General features: G+C 47.5%; 1 protein-coding gene across 17 annotated transcripts in view; it reads right to left on the bottom strand.

The window, feature by feature from the left end:
- The window catches only part of CCDC92 (coiled-coil domain containing 92), a 226700-nt gene that overhangs the window by 21367 nt on the left and 182869 nt on the right, over window positions 1-22464 (bottom strand). The window contains exons 1-2 of one of the 17 annotated variants that reach the window (XM_005298735.5): window positions 2182-2258; window positions 209-424 (exon numbers count right to left, since the gene is read on the bottom strand). The exons of 3 other annotated variants lie outside the window; for them this stretch is intronic. The gene's annotated coding sequence lies outside the window, so the exon portion shown is untranslated. Of the gene's footprint in view, window positions 1-27; window positions 425-523; window positions 693-2052; window positions 2478-22464 lie in introns of those variants that run through there. 13 more of the 17 variants (XM_005298737.5, XM_065568051.1, XM_065568052.1 and 10 more) reach the window with 13 other exon arrangements.

Here is a 22464-nt window from a genome sequence, read left to right as displayed (position 1 = left end):
AAAGTCTCCTGGATATTTCTTATGCACCTGCAATGCAGCTCAGAACTCTACAATCCCATCCTCAGGGCTGCCACAGTCCCGTGTCCCTTTTATCTTATTGTCCTTACTTCAGCTTTTGACAGTTTAATATACTACATTAAAAAAGCATATCATTATAATTTATGGTGGCAACATACAAACATGCAAGGATCCCCGCCCTCGGTCCCACCTTAGTTCTTGGGTTTGGCGATAAACAGACAGCAGCTAGGTGGCTGGAAGACACTCCATTTCCAAACACAAGCTTTGCACTCCTTGCTACTATTTCCAGAAATGATGGGGCTCTCTCCTTACATAAAATAACTCGTCTTGAATAAAGATTTCACCCCTCCCCCTCCCCACACACAGTCCTTCCATCTTTTCTTTCTTCATCCACCCTACAGATTCACTGCAACGGAAGAGGAGGAGAATAATGTCACTTCCCTAAAGCTCAAAGGCAACATTGTCCTTCATGTTTCCTCTTTTATTAGGTACCCCCATGGCATACCTTATGGTCTAAGACAAGCAGTCATGCCACCTCCCCTCCCAGTCAGTCCACTGAAATGGATTTGTGTTTTCTAAATAGGAACAGGGAATTAAAGAAACGCCCGTCAGTGAGTTAGCCAGGGAGTAACAGGGCAGCAGAATAACCCCCCTGCTTGCCTCCTATTCCCCAGCGGACTGCAGCAGGGGCTGCAAAGGCTCACAGAAGTGGAAGGCAATCGTTTTGCTATAACCCTGCAGTCCCTGCATATATTACATTCATGGAGAAGAAAGCCTTTACCCTATACACTCAGCTTTATTCTCTGCTGGGCGTGGGCAGGAGGAAATGTTTTAATGCAGTGATGCTCAACCTTTTTTCATTTGTGGACCCCTAAAACTTTCATATGGAAGTGAGGACCCTATGGAAATCTAAACAGTCTGCAAACCCCCAAGTGTCCGGACCACAGGTTGAAAACCACTTTTCTTTGGTAACAACCACCTTTCGCAGACCCCCTAGACAAGGTCTATAGACACAGTGGTTGAGAACCACTACTTTAGTGAGAGTAGTAAGGGAGTGTCTCACCTTCACCCCAACGAGGGCAGGAAAAAAGTCTCCACCAGATGCCCTTGCTCCCCTCCTCACTTGTGTATGTGTGGAAATAGGGTGAGATGCCCCTGGCCCCAGGCTACCCCCCCACCTATGTGTTTGGGGGGAGGTGACACACCCTGGCCCCCCAGGCTGCCACCCCACCTCTCCCTGCAGAGGGGGAACGCAAGGCCCCTTGGCCCCCCCACCTGTTCATGCAGGTTGGTACGCGAGGCACCCAGCCCCTCAGGCTGCTCCCCACCTATTTGTGTGGGGGGAAGGCGAGACACCCAGCTCCTCAGGCTGCCCCCACCCTGCCTGTGGGGGGGGGGGGGGAAGTGAGACACCCAGCCCCACCTGCCCCCCCACCTGTCCATGCGGGGGGGGGGGAGGTGAGACACCCCAGACCACCTGCCCCCCACCTGTCCGACAAGGAGGGGAGGTGAGACACCCAGCCCACCTGCCCCCCACCTGTCCGTGCGGGGGGGGGCCAGAGGCGAGACATCCAGCCCCTCAGCCTGCCCCCCCACCTGCTTGTGCGGGAAGAGGCGAGACACCCAGCCCCTCAGCCTGCCCCCCACCTGTCTGTGCGGGGGGGGGGGAGAAGCGAGACACCCAGCCCCTCAGCCTGCCCCCACACCTGTCTGTGCGGGGGGGGGGAGAGGCGAGACACCCAGCCCCTCAGCCTGCCCCCCACCTGTCTGTGCGGGGGGGGGGAGAGGCGAGACACCCAGCCCCTCAGCCTGCCCCAACCTGTCTGTGCGGGGGGGGGAGGCGAGACACCCAGCCCCTCAGCCTGCCCCCCACCTGTCCTTGCGGGGGGGGGAGGCGAGACACCCAACCCCTCATCCTGCCCCCCACCTGTCTGTGCGGGGGGGGGGGGCGAGACACCCAGCCCCTCAGCCTGCCCCCCACCTGTCTGTGCAGGGGGGGGGTGTGAACACCCAGCCCCTCAGCCTGCCCCCCACCTGTCCTTGCGGGGGGGGCGAGACACCCCGGCCTCTCAGGGCAGCTCCTTCTCTCCCGCGGCTGGCACCGACCCCACCCGGCAGGGCCCCTCTGTGCCCAGCGCTACCAGCCCCCGCGCGGAGACTTACCCCGGCTGCGGGTCGCCTCCCCGGGCCGGGCGGGGGCGAAGCCAGACGGCTCCCCGGGGAGGGGGCAGGGCGGGAGTGTGTGTGTGTGGGGGGGGGGCTGCGCAGGCGCAGAGCTCAGGTGCGGCTGCAGCGACAGCAGTTCCGTTACCATGGCAACAAGGTCACCGCTTAATCAGCCGCTGCTGCCGCTTCATCTCCACCCGCTGACCCGAAGGGGCCGGCGGGCCCCCGAGTGCGTGCGCGTGTCCGAGAGCTGGGCGTCCTCCTGAGCGTGTGACCCTCCCCCTCGCAAGTGTGCATACACCTGAGTGGGTGTGTATGCACCTGCAACTGCGCGGGAGAGCTGGACACGCACCTGAGTGTGCACACGTACATACACACAACAGTGTGTGAGTCTGAGGAGTGTGCTTGTGTGTGCCAGGGTAACCAGCTGTCCTGATTTGATAGGGACAGTCCTGGTATTAGGGGCTTCATCTTATATAGGCACCTATTAACCCCCAACCCCTAGCCTGATTCTTCACACTTCCTATCTAGTCACCCTAGTGTGCATAAATGTGCATAGGAGCTTGGCAAGTATGTGCAGAACTGTGCCTGAGAGCTGGGGTTAGATGTGCTATATCTGAGAGTGTGCAAGCTGTGAATGCATCTAGGGGTGCTATGTATGTACATGTGTGTGAAGATGTATTCAACTGTGTATGGACCTGTGCATACATACATGCATGAATATAAGTGTGAGCACAGCTTACTCCTGGGGGGCTATTCTGCACCACTGCACACAGGCAGAATGTATGTCTCCCACAGATTTCTTTGCTTCCCCGCAGAAACTAACTTTCTGACGGGGAAGCAAAGGAAGCCACAAGAGTGGTCATGCGACTCTCCCCAGCGGTATGTTTTGGGTGGCCAGGGCAGCTGGCAGAGAGGTAAATCACTGTGGAGCAGGGGGCGGGACTGGAGAAGACCCAGCTGGTGGCTCCTACCCTGCGCCAGGCAGAGCTGCTAGTCCCGACTGGGCTGGACTCGGGAGGACAGGACTTCCTATTCCCCTCCATGGCTTCTGGGTCCAGGTCAGACCCACTCCCAGATTTCTCCCCGCAGAAGCTCTGCAAACTCCCACCTCCTGCACCCATCGCTCCTCAGCTGCAGGGGGAGGGATCTCTGTACAGGGAACTGCTCCCCCATCTGCCCAACCCCCATGCATCCAGACCCCCTCATACCTAGACCCTCCCATCGAGGCTCATGCCCTGCACTCAGAGCCCCCACAATGAGCTCCACTTCCCTGCATCTGGACCACTCTGACGATAATGATGCACAAAAGACAGCAGTGTTCAATACATATTTCTGTTCTGTATTTGGAAAGAAGCAGACGATGTACTCTTATATGAGGATGATTAAGTGCTTTCCAGTCCATTAGTAACTGAGGAGGATATTAGACAACATTTACTAGGGATGAACATTTTAAAATAGTGGGCCTAGAGAAGTTGCATCCCAGAGTCCTAAAAGAATTGGCTGAGGAGGTCTCTGGTCAGCTAGTGTTAATTTTTAATACATCTTGGAATACCAGGGAAATTCTATAAAACTGAAGGAGTGCTAATATTGTGCCAATATTCAAAAAGGACTGAGCAGAGAATGATACTAGAAAGACAGAAAGAACATTTTGTGACTCTTCTCAATCACGAGTTGAGCACAAATGATCAAACAGTAGACTGAATTGAGCAAAGACCAGTTTGATTTGAACTCTAAGATCCACCAACTTTGGAGGAGACTAATAATACACTTATGAAAATGGTAAAGGGAAAGGCAGCTGGAACTGATGCAATCCCAGCTGAAGTGCTGAAACATGGTGGTCCTATACTTCACAAAGCTTTTCTACACCTATTTAGTTTCTGCTGGGAAAATGAGGTTTTACCCTATGATTTTAAAGATGCCAAACAGTAACAATCTATACACGTAAAGGGGACAGACATGATTGCGGCAATTATTGTAGCATTTCACTCCTCTCCATAGCTAGTAATATCCTTGATAAGATGTTGCTGAAAAGGCTTCAGGTTATTGCAGATGATGTACTCCCTGCATCCCAGTGTGATTTTTATTCATCACGCAGCACTGCCAATAGGATATTTACCCTACGCTAGTTACAGGAGGAAGCTGCTGAAGAACTGCCCCTGTACATTGCCTTTGTCGACCTCAGTAAGGCGTCTGATTCCGTCGAATGCTCTGCAGTTTGGTGCCTTCTTGCAAAGTTTGGCTGCCCAGACAAACTAATAAACCTTATACACTGCTTCCCTGACAATGTGCAGGCCCTTGTATCAGTGGGTGCCAACTCATCTGATCCCTTTTCTGTAGCCCATGGAGTTAAAAAGGTCTGTGTGCTTATTTACTTTGTTCCTGGCTGGAGTGCTAGAAGTCACCGCATATACTACCACTACAGGTGTCACTTTAACACCACGATTTGATGGCAGACTTCTAAACTTCCATAGATTCAAGGCTAAAAGCAAATCCCAGGAAAGTGAAATAAAGGATCTCCTGGATGCTGATGACTTAGGGTATATCTACACTACAAAATTAGGTCGAATTTATAGAAGCCGGTTTTATAGATATCGGTTTTATACAGTCGATTGTGTGTCCCCCCACATAAAATGCTCTAAGTGCATGAAGTCGGCGGACTGCGTCCACAGTACTGAGGCTAGCATCGACTTCCGGAGCGTTGCACTGTGGGTAGCTATCCCACAGTTCCTGCAGTCTCCGCTGCCCATTGGAATTCTGGGTTGAGATCCCAGTGCCTGATGATGCAAAACAGTGTCGCAGGGGGTTCTGGGTACATGTTGTCAGGCCCCTCCCCCTCCATCAGAGCAAAGGCAGACAATCGATTTGCACCTTTTTACCTGGGTTACCTGTGCAGACAACATACCATGGCAAGCATGGAGCCCGCTCAGCTCAGCTCAGCTCACCGTCACCATATGTCATCTGGGTGCCGGCAGATGTGGTACTGCATTGCTACACAGCAGCAGCTAATTGCCTTTTGGCAGTAGACAGTGCAGTATGACTGGCAGCCTTCATCAGCTATCTGGGTGCTGGCAGACGTGGGGCTGCATTGCTACACAGCAGCAGCCCCTTGCCTTTTGGCAGTAGATGGTGTATTATGACTGGTATCTGGCATCGTTGTACTCCAGTTCGATCAGAGGCACCTGGGCAGACATGCTTTGTCCCCTGGAGACTCAGTCCTGCCGGCAGTCCTATCGAACCGTCTTGACGATGATGGCTAGCAGTCGTAGTACATCATTTTCTGCCAAGCACCCAGAAGATGCCGAGGGCTATCAGTCATGCTGCACCGTCTGCTGCCAGCTTAAGATGTAAAAAGTAGATGGACCAGATTTGTTCTGTATTCATTTGCTTCCCCCTCCCTCCATGAAATCAACGGCCTGCTAAACCCACGGTTTTGAGTTCAATCTTTGGGGAGGGGGCATTCTGTGTGACAGTTGTTTGTGTTTCTCCCTGATGCACAGCCACCGTTGTTGATTTTAATTCCCTGTACCTGTACACCATGTTGTCAGTCGCCCCTCCGTCAGTTTTGCGCCTTTTTTCAGACCAGACGCCATGGCACTGGGATCATGGAGCCCACTCAGATCACCGTGGCAAGTATGAGCACTGTGAACACCACGCGCATTGTCCTGGAGTATATGCAGAGCCAGGACATGCCAAAGCAAAACCAGGACCAGGCGAGGAGGCGATTGCAGCGTGGTGACGAGAGTGATGAGGAAATCGACATGGACATAGACCTCTCATAAAGTACGGGCCCCAGCAATGTGCAAATCATGGTGTTACTGGGGCAGGTTCATGGCATGGAACGCTGATTCTGGGCCCGGGAAACAAGCACAAACTGGTGGGACCACATCGTGTTGCAGGTGTGGGACGATTCCCAGTGGCTGCGAAACTTTCGCATGCATAAGGGCACTTTCATGGAACTTTGTGACTTGCTTTCCCCTGCCCTGAAGCGCCAGAATACCAGGATGAGAGCAGCCCTCACAGCTGAGAAGCGAGTGGCGATAGCCCTGTGGAAGCTTGCAACGCCAGACAGCTACCGGTCAGTCGGGAATCAATTTGGAGTGGGCAAATCTACTGTGGGGGCTGTGATCCAAGTTGCCAGGGTAATCAAAGACCTACTGATATCAAGGGTAGTGACTCTGGGAAACGTGCAGGTCATAGTGGATGGCTTTGCTGCAATGGGATTCCCAAACTGTGGTGGGGCAATAGACGGAACCCATATCCCTATCTTGGCACCGGAGCACCAAGCCACCGAGTACATAAACTGCAAGGGGTTCTTTTCAATGCTGCTGCAAGCCCTGGTGGATCACAAGGGATGTTTCACCAACATCAACGTGGGATGGCCAGGAAAGGTACATGATGCTCGTGTCTTCAGGCACTCTGGTCTGTTTTGAAAGCTGGAAGAAGGGACTTTCTTCCCGGACCAGAAAATAACCGTTGGGGATGTTGAAATGCCTATCGTTATCCTTGGGGACCCAGCCTACCCCTTAATGCCATGGCTCATGAACCCGTACACAGGCAGCCTGGACAGTAGTCAGGACCTGTTCAACTATAGGCTGAGCAAGTGGCGAATGGTAGTGGAATGTGCATTTGGACGTTTAAAAGCGCGCTGGCGCAGCTTACTGACTCGGATAGACCTCAGTGAAACCAATATCCCCATTGTTATTGCTGCTTGCTGTGCGCTCCACAATATCTGTGAGAGTAAGGGGGAGACATTTATGGCGAGGTGGGAGGTTGAGGCAAATCGCCTGGCCGCTGATTTCTAACCGCCCTGGTGTCTGGCTGCGCGTAGAGTACAGCAGGGCGCGGTGCGCATCAGAGAAGCTTTGAAAACCAGTTTTGTGACTGGCCAGGCTACGGTGTGAAACTTCTGTTTGTTTCTCCTTGATGAACCCTCCACCCTCCCCCGTCCCCCCCCCCCCCCCGGTTCACTCTACTTCCCTGTAAACCAACCACCCCACCCTCCCCTCCCCCCATCGAGCACCGCTTGCAGAGGCAATAAAGTCATTGTTACTTCTCATTCATAGATTCTTTATTAATTCATCACACAACTAGGGGGATAATTGCCAAGGTAGCCCGGGATGGGTGGGGGAGGAGGGAAGGAAAAGGACACACTGCACTTTAAAACTTTAACACTTATTGAAGGCCAGCCTTCCGATGCTCGGGTAATCATCTGGGGTGGAGTGACTGGGTGGCCAGAGGCCCCCCCCCATGTTCTTGGGCATCTGGGTGAGGAGGCAATGGGACTTGGGGAGGAGGGCTGTTGGTTACACAGGGGCTGTAGCAGCGGTCTCTGCTCCTGCTGCCTTTCCTGCAGCTCAACCATACGCTGGAGCATATCAGTTTGATGCTCCAGCAGCCGCAGCATCGACTCTTGCCTTCTGTCTGCAAGCTGACGCCACCTATCATCTTCAGCCCGCCACTTGCTCTGTTCAGCCCGCGATTCATCCCGCCACCTCTCCTCTCGTTCATATTGTGCTTTTTTGCACTCTGACATTGACTGCCTCCAAGCATTCTACTGTGCTCTTTCAGTGTGGGAGGACATCTGGAGCTCCGTGAACATATCATCCCAAGTCCGCCGTTTTCTCCTTCTAATCTTCGCTAGCCTCTGCGAAGGAGAAACATTTGCAGCTGATGGAGGAGAAGGGAGAGCTGGTTAAAAAAGACACATTTTAGAGAACAATGGGTACACTCTTTCACGTTAAATTTTGCTGTTAACATTACACAGCACATGTGCTTTCATTACAAGGTCGCATTTTTCCTCTTATATTGAGGGCCTGCCGGTTTGGTGTGAGAGATCACTCACGCAGTGCCAGGCAACAGATTTCGGCTTGCAGGCAGTGATGGTAAGCCACAGTCTTTTGGCTTTTTTAATCTTCATAACATGTGGGAATGGTTTCAAACAGCAGCGCCCTCATTTCCCATACCAAGGACCCATTGGGTTGGCCATTTAAAATGGGTTTGCAATGTAAAAGGAGGGGCTGGGGTTTCCGGGTTAACATGCAGCATAAACCCAACTACCCCCCCCCCCCAATTTTCTGGGATGATCACTTCACCCCTCCCCCCCACCACATGGCTAACAGCGGGGAACATTTCTGTTCAGCCGAGCAGGAACGGGCACCTCTGAATGTCCCCTTAATAAAATCACCCCATTTCAACCAGGTGACCGTGAATGATATCACTCTCCTGAGGATAACAAAGAGAGATAAGGAATGGATGTTGTCTGCATGCCAGCAAACACCGGGACCATACGCTGCCATGCTTTGTTATGCAATGATTCCAGACTATGTGCTACTGGCCTGGTGTGGTAAAGTGTCCTACCATGGCGGACGGGATAAGGCAGCCCTCCCCAGAAACTTTTTGCAAAGGCTTTGGGAGTACGTGAAGGAGAGCTTTCTGGAGATGTCCCTGGAGGATTTCCGCTCCATCCCCATACACATTAACAGACTTTTCCAGTAGCTGTTCTGGCCGCGATTGCCAGGGCAAATTAATCATTAAACACGCTTGCTTTTAAACCATGTGTAATATTTACAAAGGTCCCTTGTGTGCCCTCAGGGTCTGGGAGCACGCCTTGGGTGAGTTTGGGGGTTACTGGTTCCAGGTCCAGGGTGATAAACATATCCTGGCTGTTGGGGAAACCGGTTTCTCCGCTTCCTTGCTGTGAGCTATCTTCATTGTCTTCATCATCATCATCATCATCTTCCGCATACCCCGAACCCTCTTCCCTGTTGCGTGTTTCTCCTTTGACGGAGTCAAAGCACACGGTTGGGGTAGTGGTGGCTGCACCCCCTAGAATGGCATGCAGCTCCGCGTAGAAGCGGCATGTTTGCGGCTCTGCCCCACACCTTCCATTTGCCTCTCTGGCTTTGTGGTAGGCTTGCCTTAGCTCCTTAATTTTCACGCGGCACTGCTGTGCGTCCCTGTTATGGCCTCTGTCCTTCATGGCCTTTGAGACTTTTTCTAATATTTTGCCATTTCGTTTACTGCTACGGGGTTCAGCTAGCACTGATTCGTCTCCCCATATGGTGAGCAGATCCCGTACCTCCCGTTCTGTCCATGCTGGAGCTCTTTTGCGATCCTGGGACTCCATCATGGTTACCTGTGGTGATGAGCTCTGCGTGGTCACCTGTGCTCTTCACGCTGGGCAAACAGGAAATGAAATTCAAAAGTTTGCGGGGCTTTTCCTGACTACCTGGTCAGTGCATCTGAGTTGAGAGTGCTGTCCAGAGTGGTCACAATGAAGCACTGTGGGATAGCTCCCGGAGGCCATAACGTCGAATTCCGTCCACACTACCCCAAATCCAACTCGCAAAGGCCAATTTTAGTGCTAATCCCCTCGTCGGAGGTGGAGTAAAGAAACCGGTTTAAAGGGCCCTTTAAGTCGAAAGAAATGGCTTCGTCGTGTGGACATGTCCAGGCTTAATTCGATTTAACGCTGCTAAAGTCGACCTAAACTCATAGTGTAGACCAGGCCTTAGTGTTTGTCACCCTTTCCAGAACAACCTGCAACATTTCCTGAATTCCTTTGTCCATGCTGTATCCCTTTTGGGCCTTTGTATTAATGTAAAGAAAACAGAAGTCCTGTATCTACCATCTGCTGGCAGAAACCCATAAGTTCCATAACCACCAGAATTAAAATTGAACAGCTACCAATTAAACAATGTCAAGTCCTTCTGCTACCTAGGTAGCACAGTTACCGGCGCCACCAGCATTGATAAAGAATTTTCAGCACGCTTAAAGTCAGCTGCCTCAGTTTTCGGTCATCTACAAAAAGACTTTGGACAAGACGGGGGGCCAAAGTCTCTACAAAATGCCAAGTTTACAGAGCTGTCGTGCACCCTTGTCTTCTATAATTGTTAGAGACCTGCCCCCTTTATCGTGGCCATATCCAAAAACTGCGCTGCCTGAAACAACGCCACCTACGCAGCATAATGGGAATTAATGGTCTGACAAAATCACTTACAATGAAGTACTACAGCTGGCAGCCATGCTAAGTGTGAAAGCCATGCTAGCACGGAGGCAAAAGGCCTGGGTCAGCCACGTTATATGTATGGATAACAAATCACCTGCCTAAGAGAGTTCTGTACAGTGAATTTAAAAAAAAGACAGTAGGAAGGCTGGCCGTCCCAAACTCTGCTACAAGGATTGCATCAAGTGGCACATACTATCTGCTGGGCTGGATTTAATGACCTGGGAGTCTACGTCCCTTGACAGGTGAGCTTGGCACTCTGCTACGATGGAAACAGAACATGCAACAGAATATCGTTGCACTACCTCCTCCGACAGTAGGAGGAAATATAGACACCAACGTGTCCTGGCATGTTTCCTGAACCATACACGTGGATGCTGATTTCCAGTCATAGTCCTACTCCAATATGAGTGACAGTCATTATATATTATTATTATTCAAAAAGGACTAGTGGGATGACCTGGGTAACTATAGGCCAGTTAGCCTGATGGTAATCCCTGGCAAAATAATGGAAAAGCTGATACAGAATTCAGGTAATAAAGAATTAAAGGATAGGAATATAATTAATGCCAGTCAACATGGTTTTATAGAAAAACAGGTCTTGTCAAATAAACCTGATTTCAATCTTTGATGTGATTACAAGTTTGGTTGATAAAGATAACTGTGTAGATGTAATAGACTTTTGTAAGGCATGTGTAGGAAGAGGCCTGTGAGCACCGAAGACAGAACTTTCATAGGATCTGGACCTAGACTATGGAAACTCACTCCCACAAGAGAAATATGACCATGGATCATAGAATATCAGGGTTGGAAGGGACCTCAGGAGGTCATCTAGTCCAACCTGCTGCTCAAAGCAGGACTAATCCCCAGACAGATTTTTGGCCCAGATCCCTAAATGGCCCCCTCAAGGATTAAGCTCACAACCCTGGGTTTAGGGGGCCAATGCTCAAATCACTGAACTATCCCTTCTCCTTCCAAAGGATTGTGCTGCCTTCATAATTAAGTACAAAACTAATTTCTTCATCTGAGCATTCCCACAACGTGCATGCACCCACTAATAACTTTAATCCTAATCAAGCATATTCTCCTATTTACTGGGGAGGAAGAGAGAAATATTATTTCTCCGTCTTTGCTTAAATACTGCTCAGATGCTAGGGTAGTATGCTCCAATAGAAGAACTGGATGGCTAGATAGCAGCACTGTATCAGGCAAATATAGATTTGAACTTGACTTGATTTTTCCCCCATTTGTACCCTTTTATTGCACAAATGATATTTTCCCAGATAAGGCAAAGCCAAAACACTGTATTTCACCTTTTGCAGACTTAACTCTGGGGGCCAAATTCATCCCTGTTGTAAGTCCCGTTGACCCTGACTGCACATTTGTCCCACCACTAATTTCATTTTTGAACAGCCTTGCTAATTTGTCATCATTGCATAGCTAATAGGTGACTGAGAACCCAGCAAGAGGGCAGGTGCAGAGGCAGGGAAGCACTGAATAGGTCTAATTCTTCATTCATTGTGAGGGATTGCAATGGGAGTTAGGTGCCTAACCTCCTTAGGCACTTTTGAAAAGCCCAGTAGGCACCTAAATACCTTTGTAAGTCTGACCCTGTGTGCTCTTCAGCAAATCAGAGTATTTTAGCCATTGGGGTAATCATCATCATAGTTCTCACTTCTCTTGCATTTTCCATCTTTAGGGCATTTCAAAAACATTAACTGATTAATTCTCCCAACATTCCTCTGAGAAAGCAAAATATTAGTTCTCCCCTTTTACACATAGGAAAACTGAGGCTCAGAGAAGTGACTTAACTTGCTAAAGGTCACAAAGTGAGTCACTGGCAGAGCCAGGAATGGAACCCAGAGGCCTGAGAACCAGTCAATTAGAGCCCACGTCCTTTTCTGTTTTATCTCAGATCTTTTTAAGCAGTTTGCTCTAAACAGCATCATTATTGTACTCAACTTAAAAATGTTAGAGGAATGGGCCAGGAAGCTGACTCTCATAGAACCCCTGCCAGAAGACAAATGTACTGATGTTTGAATCATCCTGCAGCAAATGCAGGAGCATTGTTAAATTCAGTGTTACTCCCTAATAATGTAGCACAAAGAAAAAGGCAAAAACAGCTCTACAGTTGAAAAAGGAAATATGGTCAATTGTGCCTTTGATCCTGAAATGTAAATTCATTGTAATCCAGGTAAGGGAGATCCCTTTGGAAGTAGAAAGGGAGGATTCAGCACAAACACATTCTGGATAGAGCTGGTTAAAAAAATCCAGAAAGTTTCATGTAAATGTTTGCATTTCCCCCCCTATTTTTATAACTTTTCAAATTAGTTTCCACCCGCTGTGTAGCCAAATAAAAAAAATGAAGGGAACAAATTAAAAAAGTGTAAATTGTTGTTTGACCTACTTAAACTTTAGGTGTTATCTTCTGCAGCCCCCTGACAATGACTGATGAGCCAAAACACCCAAAATGACTGTTTCTGAATTATTTTTAAAGACTATCTTAACCTCTCTATGCTTCCATTTCCCCATGTGTAAAAAGAACAGGAGGACTTGTGGCACCTTAGAGACTAACAAATTTATTTCAGCATAAGCTTTCGTGGGCTACAGCCCACTTCTTCAGATGCATAGAGTGGAACACACAGACAGAAGATATTTATACATACAGAGAACATGAAAAGGTGGAAGTACGCATACCAATTGTAAGAGGCCAATCAATTGAGCTGTAGCCCACGAAAGCTTATGCTGAAATAAATTTGTTAGTCTCTAAGGTGCCACAAGTACTCCTGTTCTTTTTGCGGCTACAGACTAACACGGCTGCTACTTTGTAACCCATGTGTAAAGTGGGACTAAAACATATCTCACAAGGTGCTGAGATGCTTCAGTCCTCTATGCCTGCAAAGCACTTTTGGGAGGTGCTACGTAATAGGAGTACAAAGCACTATTATCTACAGCCAGCTAAATTCTCTTTGCACACACAGCTGGACTCCTGACAGTGATGGCCCCCATCACAACACAGAACGCTGGAAGTGTTCCGCATCTCACCCTTAATCTGGACCCCCCCATCCCTACCATTCAATATCAGATCCAGGTTAAAATGCTGAGGTGTGAGCCTCTGTTACTGCTGGGGAACAACTGTAAAATCTTAGAGCCTAATTCATTCCACCCAAACTGTAGATGCCAAAAGGATGCCTTGGCGTATAGCCATTTACCTTCTCTGCTGTCTGTGTGTGGAAATCAAAATGGCAGTGATGTGTAATGTCAGTGACTGTGCTTGCAGTGGTGGTAATCCCATATTTTTACATTCAAATTGCAGGCTTCTTTCTTTCAAAGTTTGTCTCCAAGTGATTTGCACACAGGAGTCTGGACACTGGGAAAACAGCCCAGCATCTACTGCTTCCCAGTCCTGGCCTTTAGCTCCAGGACCAGCATTCCTCTATTGCGTGTTCTGTGATCTTATGTTTGAGGTCTATGGATCTAGAAACACCTCTCATGTAGAGATTTGTATGGCTTTAGCTGGAACAGAATAATTTTGATTGCCACTACTTTGCTCACAGGCAGAGAGCCACAGGCCAGGTGATCTGCCTGTAGATCTACTTGATGGCACACATTAGCCGCATACCTTCACTAGGTTTGTGTGACAGCACAGTTGTATAAAGAATTGTGCTGTGCATCATTTGTGTGAAGGCTACCAAAAGTATTACACAGAAACAAATCCAATAAAAAATCCTCACTGGATTGTTTATTTTTCAGACCACCTCGCTGTTCATAAAACTAACTTAGTAGTAGTGCAGTGGTTTGGTTTCCCTGGTAAACAGTAGGTAGCACAAATGTTATATGAAGGCCTTTTGTATGTTGGACTAGTTTTACTTGCAGAGGGGGGATGGAACCTGGCATGGTGCTTGGGGAGGGGGCTGTGTGATTTAAAGGATCAACTAATTACAGGGCTGAACAGTGGATACAGTGTGAAGGGGGGGAAGATAATCTCTTTGTTTTGCAGATGTCTCAGGTTATCAACTTTTGGCCTAGCATTCATGTGTTCTGTAGAGCCCTGAGCTCTATGTTAGTGCTCAACTAACAGTAATAGAAGAAGAGGATATTTTCAAAGCCACAAAAGGCAGTGAAACACCCAACTCCCATTGACTCTCTAAGTGCCTTTGAAAAATTACCCCCAATAAACAGTGATAAATGCAACTACCTTTTTCTCTTTACCCCCTTTTCAATTTAATACATTGTAAACAATAACAAAGACAGAAGACAGAGATCTGATTATGAAGCTGGGAGGTGGATGTTGCAGCAGGGTCGGGGATGTGAGGAGGGACCATAAAAAATACCATTATCCATCCAATTCAATATGAAGAATGTTTCTACTGTAAAATCTGTGGTGACAATACACACAATGGGCCTATTTCTGTTCCCTGCTACACCCAGGTAACTCCGGAATACCTATCAGTGAAGTCAACCCAGTTATTTCCTATTTAAACCCATGTCACTGAGATTAGAATGTGGCGCAGTGGAGTTACTACAGATTTACAATGATGTAAATGAGAACCGAATTTTGGCTGATATAAGCACAATAATACAACCTGCAGCTGGAGTCACCTACTTGAAGTATGTTTTAATGTAATGATGATTAATAATGCAGCCCTCACTGACAGATAATAGCCATGGGTCCTATGTAACCCCACTGTGATTGAGATGAGATATAGAACTACATCAGGTATGAACTGGAACCAAATGTTATAAATTGCAATCAAGACCATTCCCTTTTGCTATCTGGTAACAATACTGAAAATCATGAGTTAGATCACGGGGCTAAATTCTGCTCTCAGTTAAACGCACTCAAGCCATCGGCTTCAATGCAGGGTTACAGCTGAGGGCAGGGTTTGGGCCCTGCACTGTACAATAAGTGGGGTAGTAGCTGGCAGATGTAAACTAATTGCTAACAAACTGCTCACAGCCTGGGAGGGGAAGGAGAGCACTCTGAAAATGCCAGAAGTCCATTTAATGGAGCGAGGTTGGTTTCTTTGTACTGTCCTTGTAAAAATGGTGATGCTTCCAAGGATTTATTTACAGAAGAGATGATAAAGCTAAAGGAGAAGCTATAAGCTCTTTGGGGCAGGGACCATCTTTTTGTTCTTGTTCATACCAGGCCTAGCCCAGTGCCTGGGTCAGGAATAGGGCTCCTAGGCAGTACAGCAATATGAATAATAAACAACAAAGATTGAAGAACTGTAACATATGTGTAGCATGATGAGTGTGTAAGCAGGGTCTGAATGAGTTCTCCCCCTCCCAACTAGCCTGGGTGGGAGGTGAACTCTCACAGATGCCCCTCTGAACCCTGGATCCTCACGGAGCAAGGACAATCACTGTGAGTGGGGTGTGGTGAGGGAGCAAAGAGGGGCACAGAAAAGGAACTTTTGGTTGTAGAACTCAAGACCACGAGGCAGAAGGCTCTGCCCCACATGCTCTGGGGTGGGCGTCCTGCCCACAGTTTTAGGATTATGAATCCTGCTTGTGGCATTTTCCCTCATTAATGGCGGGTGACTTCCTTCCTTTCATTAAAAGTTTCTTTTCTACACTCAGACTCTGTGCTTGTGAGTGGAGAAGTATTGCCTCTCAGAGGCGCCCAGGGGTGATATGTAATTTCCCCAGGTTACTGGGTGGGGGCTCAAGCCTGTTCTGTGTTGTATTGTTGAAAAGGAACTTCTAGATATCGAACCCGGCCCTGTTTGCTGCTGGCTCCACCTGACAGAAGGGTTACAAGTAGAACTGGAGAAAGGGGCTCAGGTTTTAGGAGAGATCTAGTCTGGTGCAACATCAGGCCTGGGGCTCAAGAATGGAAGCTGGGGCAAGTTTGCTAGGAGACAGACACAGACTTCTCAGCCTGTAGCACTGGCCTCTAGGCATGCACAGTAAAGATCTCTTTCCTACAACTCTGCTTGCTGCATCTCTTATTGCGAACAAAACAGTACTGAGCAGAATGTGGTCTCCAAGCACAGGGCCCATATGCCAAGGATAGTACATTGGCACAAGCCTCCCGAGCAGCTATTTGTCTTGCAGCGGGATATTTGAGAACATCAGCATCATTTGTTTTTAGTACAGCAACACCTCCAAATAGGTCTGCTTGACCTTGCTCTGAATTTGCGCCTGGGGGCCACCTGGCAGGAGCTCTATGCATCCAGAACATCTCATGCTTCCCAGAAAGCTCATTTACTGTAAGCAAATCCTCTCTCACCCCTTACATATGCAAGCGAGTTGACCTAACTCTCTGAACGTAAAACATTGCAGGATCGGGCCCATAGTTTGTGGCAAGGTGCTGAGCATCTTTGGCTCCCACTGCTTGTTGAGAGAGTCCAGGGTGCTCAGCTCCCTGCAGGAAGCGCTCAGCACCTTGCCAGATCAGTTCCCATAACATTCAGTCATCTTTACCAACAATATACTTAGCAAATCCATTACTTTTCAGTATTAATCTATGAAATGGCCGTTAGCCAGGATCCCATGACTGGGCAAGTCACCTCTTGCTTATACTGGATGGGATTTTTAAAAGGAGCCTCAGGTAGTTAGGTACCTTCCTCCCAGTACATTTCAATGGGAATTGGGGTCCTTTGAAAATCCCAGCTGCTAGACTTGGACAACATGACTGCAAAGGACAAAGACTAGAATATTTACAAGTCTCACGGGAAGGCTATAGACTTTCCAGGGCAAAACAAAGAAGTTTCAGACATGGGCCAGAAACCCATCACAATTTTTAAAGATCTTTTATTTAAAATCCTCTTTGTGCAGGGACATGAGTCACTGACCTGTTCACATACACGTGCCTATGTTCTGCTCACTACTTCTTATTAAAGATCAAGAAAAAGCTCAGAGGACCCAGTATTTGGAGAGCAAAATATACATAAAGAACCATGCCTATTTTGTCCAGCGCATGGGCCGTGGGTTGAGAACCACTGCTCTAGTGCAGTTTTCGTTAGAAGAATGGCATGACTTTATTTGACAAATAAATGTATTTATTTACATTAGGAACAACTTCGATGGGCTTTACTCACCCAAATCTCCCATTTAAATCAATGGAAGTTTTGCAAGAGAAGACTGCAGAGTTTTGGTTCAATGTGTACTGGAATGTACTGGTTACAGGTACAACCACCTTCTTCTCGATGGGTTGTCACAGCTGCTCAAGTGTATGTGAGGTCATGTCACCCTTCTAATGACAACAGAAGCTATAAGTCATAAGACTACTGAAAACCAATGGAAATTTTCCTAGAGGTCAAGTGGTAGGTTTCTGTTTTGGAGCTGAAATCCCAAGATCTTTCCCTACTGTGTATAACAAATGACTGCTGTGTAGTCTTGGCAGCTAAACCATCAGGACACTATGTCTCTATGATCTGTACTGGCTGAGACAGGGCGAAGGAAATGAAGTGAACTGCATTTCTTCTAAATCGATGGTTTCTCCTTGTTTTAAGTAAATGAGTGAAAAAGGGAATTGTGCTGAAGTTGCAACATGCTTTGTGCATTATTTTAAAGTAAAACATTCTAGCTATGTCCATGGCATGCTGGGATCTAAGCTGTATGGAGTATGCATGTTGGGCCACGCCCCAGTTCTTCTCTTTATTAAAAACAGACATTTTAAAATTACAACATGGGGTATGACATTTTAAAACTCTACTAAAGGCTTGATTGTGCCCATTCCACATGCAGTTGCACAAGACAGGTAGGGTGGAAAGACACAAGGAGCCTTCCACATTTTGCACAAGAGTTAGGCGCAATCTTATGCCCCTGATCCTGCAAAAATTTATGCACATGCTTAAGAATGTGCACTATGAACAGTCCATTGTAACATCAATGGATGTGGACATCAACGGACTACTCACAGTGCATAAAGTTAAGCACCTGCAAAAGGATTTTCAGAGTCAGTCTTTGTGTTCCCCTAAGCACAAAGACTATTGGAATCTAGATCTGTTGCCCACGCTAGTCCCCCTAACTGAGCCCCCATGTATAATAAATGGTATAAGACGAAGTCTCCAGTAATTCACACCATTTTTGTGTCAGTAGACATTGTGGCTCAGATAAATGAGATAAATCTTTAGGAGGACACATGGATATATTCGCATTTAAACCATCACTAAGTTTGGTCAAGAAAAAGAAAAACAGATGTCTCCAGTTCTTGCAGTAATAGAAAACATGCTGATTAGTTTAACTGAAACATATAAGGTGCTTCTAACCTGCGTTCAGGCTGGAAGGATGGTATTTTGGAGGGTTTCAACAAGCTATATATAAAGGAGGAAGCAACATTTTGCCCCCTAACCTATGACTAATGCTAAAGCTAAGTGCTATGTAGTGAAGTAAAGATGCACTATCATTTGGCCATCACAGAAAGAAAGAGTATTGATTCTTCATTGCACCTAGTCAGGGGAATGCTTTAAACTCTCAGCATTCTGCCTTGAAGATACATAACTGGTTTCCATTAGCTTGCTGGAAAGGACTAGAGACGCCCATAGGAACCTGCAGGCACAAAATTTATGATCAGGCTGGAAATTATAATCTCAGCTCACATCTTTTTACTGGGTTCATTTTAAGAGCCTTTGAAGAACTTGGCAACCATGGAGGAGTTGGTGGCAATATTGTAAAATATGTGGTGGCAGCCTCTTGAAAGAGTCTGCTTCAATCTTTGGTAAAGAAGAATGTTAGATTCCATTTACTGTACAACCAGCTACCAACACTAAAACCTTATGACTGATAGGGTGGTGATGGGGAGAGATTAGAAATTGATATTTTTAGATCCTGGGAGTAATTTTGCATTATTGAATATCAAAGATGGATGTACCGAGGCAACTGGCAGTGGCTAGGGTCTCAGACTCTAATTATCCGCAGGTGCTATGAAAATGCTATTTATCATGTACTCAATTTCTTTCACATGGGCCACAGAAAAGCTGTGAGATAATAGCAAGTCATCCAGTGGCTAAGACACCAGACTGGGACTCAGGAGAGCTGAGATCTCTCTTCTTGGCTCTGCCACTGACCTGTCGTGTGACCTTCAGCAAGTCACTTCCTCCCTCAGGGCCTCCATTTTCCACCTCCCACCTTTTGTCTGTCTGGTCTATTTAGATTGTCAGCTCTTTAGGGGCAGAGGTTGTCACTTATGCTTTGCACGTGCAGCACCTAGAATAACGGTATCCTGATTGAGGCCTCTAGCCACTACAATAATACAAGCAATTCGTTATCATCACAACTACGGGCATTACTGCCCTGAGCCAGTTTTGAACAAATGTCCTTCCAGCGACAAGTCTCTCCATTATAGAATGACTGGGTGAAATTCAATGGCCTGCATTATGCAGGAGGTCAAGCTAGAGTGAGGCAAGCAGGATTGGGCCTTCAGAGGTTTAAAATCTGCTGTGACAATTGGTCTATACAACTTTTGCCTACTTAGAAATTAACCATGAAAAATAGGTCAAGTTGTTGTCAATAATGAATGTTATATACAGATACAAGCAAATCAGACAGAGATTAAATTAGTCCAAACAAAAAAGGCCACGTTGGTATAATCCAAGGACTATGTTGAAATCACGCCTAGTAAAAACAGAAGATGTGGAACCGGAAATTCATGAATGAAAATGGGTGTATTGGAAATTAGGCCTAATTGATGGACAAAATAACGAAGGGCTGGGCTATCCCACTCACCACTCCTTTTGGGGGTCCTTGGAGAAAGAGACTTTGGGAAGAGAGCACAGAAAGAACAGATGGAGGGGATTATAGCAAGCGTCACCATTGTGGCCGCCACCCTCACTGTTTCCTGAGACATCCTGACCAGCACGGGCCAAGAGAGGGACCCACATACCATCATCTCTATTGGCTCCAGCGGAATCCCAAACAACACCTGGGATGAAATGGGATCAGACTTTAACTTTAACAGCCACCACAACGGCTCCAGCCCATCTCCACTCCCTTATCCTGTACCTAGAACAACCGTTATTACCATCTTTGATACCATCCAAGAGACCGCCAAACAAGGGATTTTCCCTTCTAAAATCTCTCTTCATCTAAAGGGAAAGGGAACAAGAACTGTTGTGAAAATGAAACCTTTACGTAATACTTTACATTTCAAATGCTTTAACTGTTTTTCCTTCTTCTTTGTATCTTTAATACTAGGTACATATGAATTTTAATGGTGTGTTTGCCTTGGCACTAAGCAGGCTGAGGCCTCTGTATACCAAACCCTGAACCTTTTTATAACACTGTGCAATACGGGACAATGACTGGGTTATGTTAACACCCATTTATGCCATCTAAATTAACCCGACAGATCCCAACACAAACCCGTCACTTGCATCACCTGCCGGTCACACAACTGGATTTGAGCGAATGTGAACTGATGTTATTTTTGAAGTCCCATTTCAAAAGTGCCTTATGCTCCTAAGTGCCTAGGTCACTTCTGAAAATCAGATTTGGGCTCATAAGTCACTTAGAGTTACTTGAAAATTTGATGCTAAATGTGTAATACATTTCTGTTTTCAATAAAATGCAGTTTGGACAGGTTTGTGCCCATTAGAGCCTAGGGCAGCATTTCACAAATGCGGCCACCAGGGGCTTTTCTTGCAGCCAGAGCCTCCTGGGCAGTTATGGGGTCAGGGGGCGGCTAGTGCAGTGGCAAAGCATTCACCTCTTCCCCAGGGCCACCAGTAGGGGTTTGGCCCTGCCCCCCTCTGGAGCCACAAAAACCAGAGGAGCAGGCAGACTGTGTGAGTTCCCCCCTTTCCCAGGGGCAGCAGGGCTCAGGTTTCCAGCTTCAGCCCTGGGGTGTTGGGTGGCTGGCTACGGCCATGGGGCTTTGGGTTCCGTTTGCGGGGCTTTGGGTTCCAGGCCCCGGTCCGGGGCTCAACACCCCCACATGGCTGATGGCCTCCTCTGCCTTCCCCAGCCCTCCATTGCCCCTAGCCCTCGCTACCTCCTTACCCACCTCTCCATTCAGAGCTTAATTTGTCCCCCAGCTAGCCAGGGCTGAGTGAGTCTGCTGTGAAAAGCGATATTAACAAACCTACAAATACACCTCTACCTAGATATAACGCGACCTGATATAACATGAATTCAGATATAACGCGGTAAAGCAGCGCTCTGGGGGGGTGGGGCTGCGCACTCCGGCGGATCAAAGCAAGTTCGATATAACACGATTTCACCTATAACGCAGTAAGATTTTTTGGCTCCCGAGGACAGCGTTCTATTGGGGTAGAGGTGTATCAGTTTTCCCAGGAGCAGACTTACTAGCTAGCAAGTCTAAATAAAAAAAACAGCAACCAAAAAAAAAAAAAAAAGAAGAAGAAGAATGGGCAAAGCACCTTATTTTGTTTCTGTTTAGATCCAGTAAAGAACAGAGACAACTGTACATTATTTTTATTATTGAGTCTGAAAAAAACCCCTACATAACTAAATTACCATGATTTGGACATGGATATGTGCTTATATATTTGTTCTTCCTGAAGTTAATTAAGTATTTTAGGAAACATTGTCAGAGTGGCCACCAGCAAGAGTTGGTGGCCGCACTCTAAGGCCACCAAAATTTTTCTTGTGAGAACCCCCGGCCTAGGGAGGGATAAGAGGCTCTCCCCAAGCCGGTGGGTTCTAGAAGAAAAGAAAATTGACATATGCTGGCTAAGCCTTCTTCACAGCAAACCGGCTTTATGCGCAGCAGTTCAGCAGAGGGCAGAATTCTCCTTCTGCAGAACACAGTCAAGCCACTCCACAAGTGCTCATTCTAGCCAACCACTCCCCGGGACTGGCTGGGGAATCTGGGTAGTCAAGGATCTGTTTGTCCCACCACCTCAGCCAATTCCCGTTGTGCTCCCGACTGCCTTTATTATGCTATTATGGCTGGAACCCCTGAGAGCTCAGTTCTACAGAGTAACTCTCCCTTCCCTGCCCCTTGAAGGTTCTCCAGGCATCCCACATGCTCTGTCCTTGCTTCCGTCCCACGCAGCAGGAGGTGTGTGTGTCAGGGGGGAATGCAGGCACAGAACCATGGTATGTGTAGTATTTTTGAACTATAGGAGATAGAGTTTTTCCATATGGGTGTTGTGGTTTGGCATATGCAAAATCCACAGATTAGTAACAGATGGGAAAAGATGCAAAACCCCCATTGATCTCCAAGGGCTTGAGACGTAACCGATTTCTAAAAGACAGATGGAATGCAGATAGTGACCTTGGGCCAGACTCTGGCCTGCACCCTGGTCCCTATACACAACTCCAGGAGTGACTAGTGACCTCAAAAGAGCTGCAAGGGG

The sequence above is a fragment of the Chrysemys picta genome, chromosome 15 (genome assembly GCF_011386835.1).
Source record: "Chrysemys picta bellii isolate R12L10 chromosome 15, ASM1138683v2, whole genome shotgun sequence".
NCBI lineage: Eukaryota > Metazoa > Chordata > Testudines > Emydidae > Chrysemys > Chrysemys picta.
The sequence above is the reverse complement of the archived record's forward strand: the minus strand, read 5'-3'. Positions and strand labels throughout refer to the sequence as shown.